The sequence below is a fragment of the Mercenaria mercenaria genome, chromosome 11 (genome assembly GCF_021730395.1).
Source record: "Mercenaria mercenaria strain notata chromosome 11, MADL_Memer_1, whole genome shotgun sequence".
NCBI classification, from domain to species: Eukaryota; Metazoa; Mollusca; class Bivalvia; order Venerida; family Veneridae; genus Mercenaria; species Mercenaria mercenaria.
The window spans coordinates 82,030,725-82,038,012 of record NC_069371.1 but is presented as its reverse complement, the minus strand read 5'-3'; positions in this window follow the sequence as shown (position 1 = coordinate 82,038,012).

Sequence of the window (7,288 nt, the reverse complement as noted above, 5' to 3'; positions counted from 1 at the left end):
AACATTTGACCCTAAGTTGTGACCTTGACCTTGAGCCGGCAAGGCTGACTCATAAGTTCTGCAAATCGACTAGATGAGGTGATCATTAGACCAAAGTTTTATATTACAAGTAAACTTCTTCAGCAAGGCTACTGTGATTACATATTACGTAAATATTTTGCTAAATTTCACTATCGTAATTCTGATTTAGTTTAAAAATTCAATAATAATTTAAAATCACTTCTGCGAGAAGGTATTTCTAAACTCGTTTTTATGGGGATGTGGTTTACAAACTTCGTAAGATCTTGGGTCATGGTAATTTTCCAAATGTATTTGCCTATTTGGTAAAATTATAAAACGTTTTTTTAAAAGAGGTTACGACCCAACTGTTTTGAGACATACCGCATGTTAAATGTTCAATCCGTTTACAGTTGGTCATTACGCTTCCCTCTTTGATTGTGTCTGACGGAAGAGGGGAAGGACTCTACGATAAGCAGTTTTTAAATCCTACCAGGACTGAACTGTTTTGATATCTGTCTTCTGGCCTGTTTCGTCGGGACCTTAAGGGTGTTTCTGTTGTTGCTCTGTCTTCTGAAAAGGCATTGAGTACATACGTTTTTGGTTATAAAGGTTTGCTTTTTATATATTTATACACGAGCATTTTTGTGTTTTACATGCCATGCCTTTTTGTTTCTATTACGTGTGTTTGAGTTTCACCTTGAGGGGATTACTTTTATTTACATTGTCCTGTGTCTTTGGAACATGATGTGGAGTGGGGGTAAGAGTGAGGTTGGGTGCGCACCATAAACCGGTTTAAGCTCCCCAGTGGTGTTTTTGCCAATGACCGTTCCAAGGCGGTGCCCCACTGTGTTCCTTTGTTTGTTCGTTTTGTCCTCATGTGTTGGCTTTGCGCGCGCGTGTGTGTGGGTGTGTGTGTGTGTGGTGTGCACGTCTGCGTGCTGTGGGTTTCGTTTTGGGAGATTGCGTTTTTGGTATGTGGCATTCCCTGTTTGATATTTGTCTTTGTTTTTTATAAAATTCCTTCAAGGGGGGGGGTATATATTTCTCAATTAATTCGGTTTGCAAGAGCGTGTAGTCATGTCAAGCATTTCAATGAACGTAATCAATATATTACAAGTAAACTTCTTCAGCAAGGCTTCCGTTATTACAAATTGCGTAAATATTTTGCTAAATTTTACTATCGTAATTCTGATTTAGTTTTAAAATTCAATAGTAATTTAAAGACACTTCTGCGAGAAGGTATTTCTAAACCCGTTTTTTATGGGGATGTGGTTTACAAACTTCGGAAGATATTGGGTCATGGTAATTTTCCAAATGTATTTGGTAAAATTATAAAACGTTTTATTAAAAGAGGTTATGACCCAACTGTTTTGAGACATACCGCATGTTTAGTGTTTAACCCGTTTACAGTTGGACACTACGCTTCCCTCTTTGATTGTGTCTGACGGAAGAGGGGGAGGACTCTATGATAAGCAGTTTATAAATCCTACCAGGACTGAACTATTTTGATATTTGTCTTCTGGCCTGTTTCGTCGGGCCCTTAAGGGTGTTTCTCTTGTTGCTCTGTCTTCTGAAAAGGCATTGAGTACATACGTTTTTGGTTCTTAAGGTTTGCTTTTTATATATTTATACACGAGCATTTTTGTGTTTTACTTGCCATGCCTTTTTGTTTCCATTACGTGTGTAAGAGATTCACCTGGAGGGGATTACTTTTATTTACACTGTCCCGTATCTTTGGAACATGGTGGGGGTAAGAGTGAGGTTGGGTGCGCACCATAAACCGGTTTAAGCTCCCCAGTGGTGTTTTTGCCACTGACCGTTCCAAGGCGGTGCCCCACTGTGTTCCTTTGTTTGTTCGTTTTGTCCTGATGTGTTGGCTTTGTGTGTGTGTGTGTGTTCCTTTGTTTGTTCGTTATGTCCTAATGTGTTGGCTGTGTGTGTGTGTGTGGTGCACGCGTCTGCGTGCTGTGGGTTTCGTTTTGAGTAGGCTGCGTTTTTGGTGCGTGGCATTCCCTGTTTGATATTTGTCTTTGTTTTTTAGGAGATATAGAGCGGACAAAAAATGTAAGGCTAAAACCTTTGACCTTGAGTTGTGACCTTGACCTTCTGCCGGCATGGCTGACTCATGAGTTCTGCACATTGTCTTGATAAGGTGATCATTTGACCCAAGTTTCATGAAAATCCTTCAAGGTGTTAAGGAGATATGGAGCGGACATAAAAGTGTTACGGACAAACGGAAGGACGGACAGAGGCCATTCTTATAACCCCCCTCCACTCGTGGCGGGGGATTAAAAAGAAGTTATTGAGTTCCAGTTAAATTAAATGTTAGTAACATTTACTCATCTTGTATTTTAAAACAGTTCTTTGATCTTAATATATTTTAGAGTTTAAAGATTAACACAGATGACTAAATAACATATAACACCTATATATTTCATTGCAAAACCAGTATTTAGTATCCACCTCACTCTCATGAAATTCTCTAAGTTCCGGATATTTTCACATCTGGTGTTACGATGACCAGTATAAACATATTATCATGCAGTAAGGGCACCTATCTTTTGACATTTATTGATAACTCCATAGAATTCTTCTTTGTAAATATCAATATTCCTTACCTTCCACAGTCAGAGAAGATTACCATGATGTAACTTTGAAGGGAAGTAATTTTATTTAAGAAGTGACTGACGAATACAAGGACTGTGACCAGTCTATTATTTCTGGCATACAAACAATAGCTAAAACAATTACATCATGAATCATTCATTAGATTGACATAGTTTTATTTTCTTGGAAATCTTGTTGAAAATATTAAACTCTCTTGTATCGATTTTTTTCAAAGGCGTGAACAGTGCATTTATTATCAATAAATACCTCATGTGTGAAAGTTCATTTTTAAAAGTTTTAAAGACAATAGGATGTTATTTTATCAGTAGGCAAAGATCCAAGTTTTTTATATCATAAATAACCAATGATTGTTCGACATGAATAACACATGAACTAGCATTTGAAAATACAATGTGTTCATGAGATTTGGGGCGCCTTTGTTTGCAAATATCCGGTTTCGGTTTTAGGTTTTGGTTTGTATCAAAAATAATGATAAACTTAAACTGGTTTCTGTTAAAATGAGTTCTTGAACAAACAGGCGGTTTGTATGAACAAAATGACGAATCTAGAAAAACTGGTGATTAAGTTTATTCTAAATGGAGATAAATGACAGATTTTGTATCTAAGAGCCAAACATATTAAATAACATGGATTATTATTACTACTCCTCATGAGCCGACACTATTTAACATGTGTATACAGCAAGGCTAATTATGGCATAGACAGTTGAGTAACTGCCTTTTGCACTCAACAACATAAACCATTGGACCAATTTAGTGAATACAAATGTTTGTTTTTGTTAAGTTTAATGTCAGACTGACAGAATTATAGGTCATATATCAACTTTCAATGCATTATTTAAGGCATGGGCGGGCAGCTAGGTTAAACCACTGTCCTTTAAGTCAGCTGGATTACGTAAAAATCCACACATGAAAGAAATCTACACCCTGAGCAAGGTTTCGAACACACAGCAGTGAAGTACAAATAATACAAAATCAACTACCCTAACCATACGGCCACAAAGACTAAGACTGAGATGCAATCATTTAACTGTATCCACTATCTAGCAGACTTTTTTTATTTCAATTTGCTGAAAATTAGAGCTAGATTAAGTGGTTCGTAACAGGGATAACTACTAAACTGAAATAATTGCTGTTTCCTTGTTTTAGACACACTCAGCAAAGTTTGACAGTTGTGATGTAGTTAATGTGCTAAAATAGATATGCTATACTACTCAAGGTAAAAGCAAAGCACATATACTCTGACTCTGGTGCTGGACTGATTTAAGTAACCAGCTGTATTTTAGGCCAGCGAGTGTATCTTACCTCACAGAAACTTGTTTAAATAAATATTAATTAAGATTCTTCAAAAAATGGTTGACATACTTAATCTCTGACATTTTTTTCTGATGACACACTGTACATCCAAAATCTGGCAACAATGAGTTGAATGGCATCCAATGACACCCCTGACTTGATCAGATAATACTTAATACTTTGAACTTTTATGTTACTGTATTAAGGGGAACCAGAAACCATGGATACACATTATTAAACATAATTGATACTTATGTATATAATTATATGTATTTCGGTGAATTGAAATTTCTCTACACTATACGCAGCCACAGGAAAACACTGCAGCAATTACAAGGCAGAGAAAGAAGCACTCACGAAGGCCATCTCAATGATTGAAGACTCGGTAGAAGAAAGCTCCTCAGTCGTCTTTCTCACAGATGCACTGTCTGTCATGGAAGCTCTGATCAACAATAAGGCTCCGCAGCTAGCCAGGAGAATGCAGAGCCTGAGTATAACCTACAAAGTAGCACTTCAGTGGACTTGCAGGCAATGAAGAGGCAGACAAACTGGCTAAGCTAGGAGCTCAGTCAGAACAACCAACAGAACCTGTGAGTTACAAGGGGAAAGTCACCATCATCAAGGCACTAACGAGACAATGCATTATCAATTGAAACAAACTTGTGTAAACTTGTTTCAGAAGTTAGCATTGTAATAAATTGTACAACATTTGACAACAAGGATCAGTTCTTTTTACAGACTTAATAGTCATTTTATTTTTATTGTTGATAACTGCTTTGTCTATACTGAAATAGCTATTTCATGTGGACACGAATTTATGTAATTCAACTTTTGAAGATAAAAACGATGGTATTTTTCGGCTTGTTAGAAATTAATTACACAACTATGAAATCCATGAAAATTAGTCCCTCACAAGTATTTATGACTTTGCAGTGTTTTTCGGCCATTTTTCTGCATAAGTTAACAGGTCCTAGAGCTGTCAGTCAATTTATTTTCAATTAATATCTTGTCCGGGATAAAAAAAAACATGAAAATTTAGTTGGAAAATGAAATGTTCATTGATATGAATAGTTGTATCCATGAAAAAAAAAATCATTTTGCTCTTAAAATTTAAAACTGCATCTTTTAGTCAGGCTAGAGAACTGCTTTGCATCTGTATTTATATACTAATGATGTTTATGTGCATATAAAGTAATGTCAATGTGCATAGGGCTTCTTGCTAGGACTTGAACCTAGAATTCTTACAAACGTAAGTGTGTTTCTTTACACTACAAGAAGTGATCCCTTGCTTAGCAACAGAGACATTTATTTAAATACAAAATATTGCATATGTATGTTATTCATTTACTATAAATTAAAACTTTATTCTATAACAGTAATTGGATTTTGGACTGTTGGAGGTCGAATCATCTTGGAACGAAATGAATGGAATATTTCGATGGTTAGAGAAGCTGATGAAAACGATGTATGCCAATCAAAGAGAATGTTTTTAGCACTAATTATTGACAAATGAATTCGGCTGAGCATAAAGATTACCACGGGTTTTCACCAGAAATGAACCAATTCTTATTTCTTTCTTTACCCGTTTCCATTTTGATCCACATGGTCCGCCATTTTTTCTCGAACTGCAATAAATTTCGGATATAACAAACCGAACAAACCGCCTACGGGGGCAGTTTGGTCGGTTTGACAAACCGGTTAGCGGTTTTTGAAAACAAATGACACAAACCTTTTCGAGATCAAAACCAGTTTTACAAAACAAATCGAAAGTTTGGCAAACCGGTTTGAAACCGAACTGAGTTTGTTACAAACAAAAGCGCCCTTGGTGATCAATAATTGTATCTTTTCATTTATCTTTAATTTAATGAAATACGCTATAAGGAAAAAAGACAATTTGTTCAAAAACTTATCTGCATTTTGTTTGCGTCCTCTCTGTGGCAACATTACTTGAAAACGCTAGCTCTTCGAACATGTAATGAACATATTTGTGTACACGAAGTGTCGACTTGCCTGCTTAGTTATTTGTGAATGAATTAACCGGTTTGAAATATAAAACGACCAAAGTGACCACAACTGTTAACTGCTCGTGCGTGAAATTGATTAATCGAGGCACGTAATATTATATGGACTGGGTTAGAGTAACAGAAGCAGAAATTATAGTTCTTGCGTGCCTACTGAAAAATAACATAGTTATATTTCTCAAGAGAACATAAATTCCTTTATGTTGCTTGCTTCATGATATGCTAGTTCTTTATATAAAACGTGGACGGGCTCGAATACACAGAATAAAGCATGAAATTTCGATGATGTTTCAAAGATCATGTAAAAGAATTTCCTCCATCATTTTGATAATATTTTATTGTTCATGTTGATGACGTTTTATTGATTGCTCTAACAAAGTTTCATCATTATTATATATGATTAAATAAGTATCAATTTTGTCCGTTTGTTGGTGCGTTTGAGTCGTATCAAATTGCTACTACCTGGGAAATGCTAATGCTACGCCTATAATGATCATTTAATGTATCACTTTGGAACAATTAGTGTGGCTTTGGGTAATTTAAAGCCAACATTGACCACGTAGAGCTACTTTAATGTTTATTGCCCAGTAAGTGACTCCAATCCTGTATCTAATAAAAATGTAACCCATTTACATCCATATGACACCTTCCGTATTCTTTTAATATTATGTGTTATTTTTGGCAGATATATATTAATATTACAATGATACTGATTGAAACTTTTGATTAACTCTGCTTTAAAGTCATTATTTTAGCATTCGGAAAAATAATAAAACAAAATACTAAACGATTTATCATTATTATTCAATATTAATTATATATTCAACATTACATCGTACGATGATATTGTAATGGGTAACAAGTTACGCTAACTTATAACTTTAATATAAATGGAGATTTATGGCCGCTTCAGGTTTGGACATGGAGTGCCGGAGCAACAGTCCAAACACAGTCGACCGAGAGAAGAACCAGCGAGCCTAGTAAAACAGGGAGTGCCAATCGAAGCAATTGTCCATAATAGACGAGCGAACCTGCAATAGTATGACAGGGAATGCCGAAGCAACAGTCCGAATCAGCAGTAAGCAGATTAAGCAAATGGCAAATAAGGCAAGCTATTATTGTAATCCACGGGCAAACGCGCAACTTGACTTGAAACCAGTCAAGTTAAAAACTTGGCACGTGCAACAATAAACTACGCAAACTAGCCAAATATGGCAAGCGCAACAGTAAACTAAGCAAGCTAGGATTGCCAGATCACTTGATCACTTGGGCAAAACCTAGAAATGCAAATAGAATTGCAGGTTTACAGTTAAAATATATCTAACCACGATTAAAATTACGCTG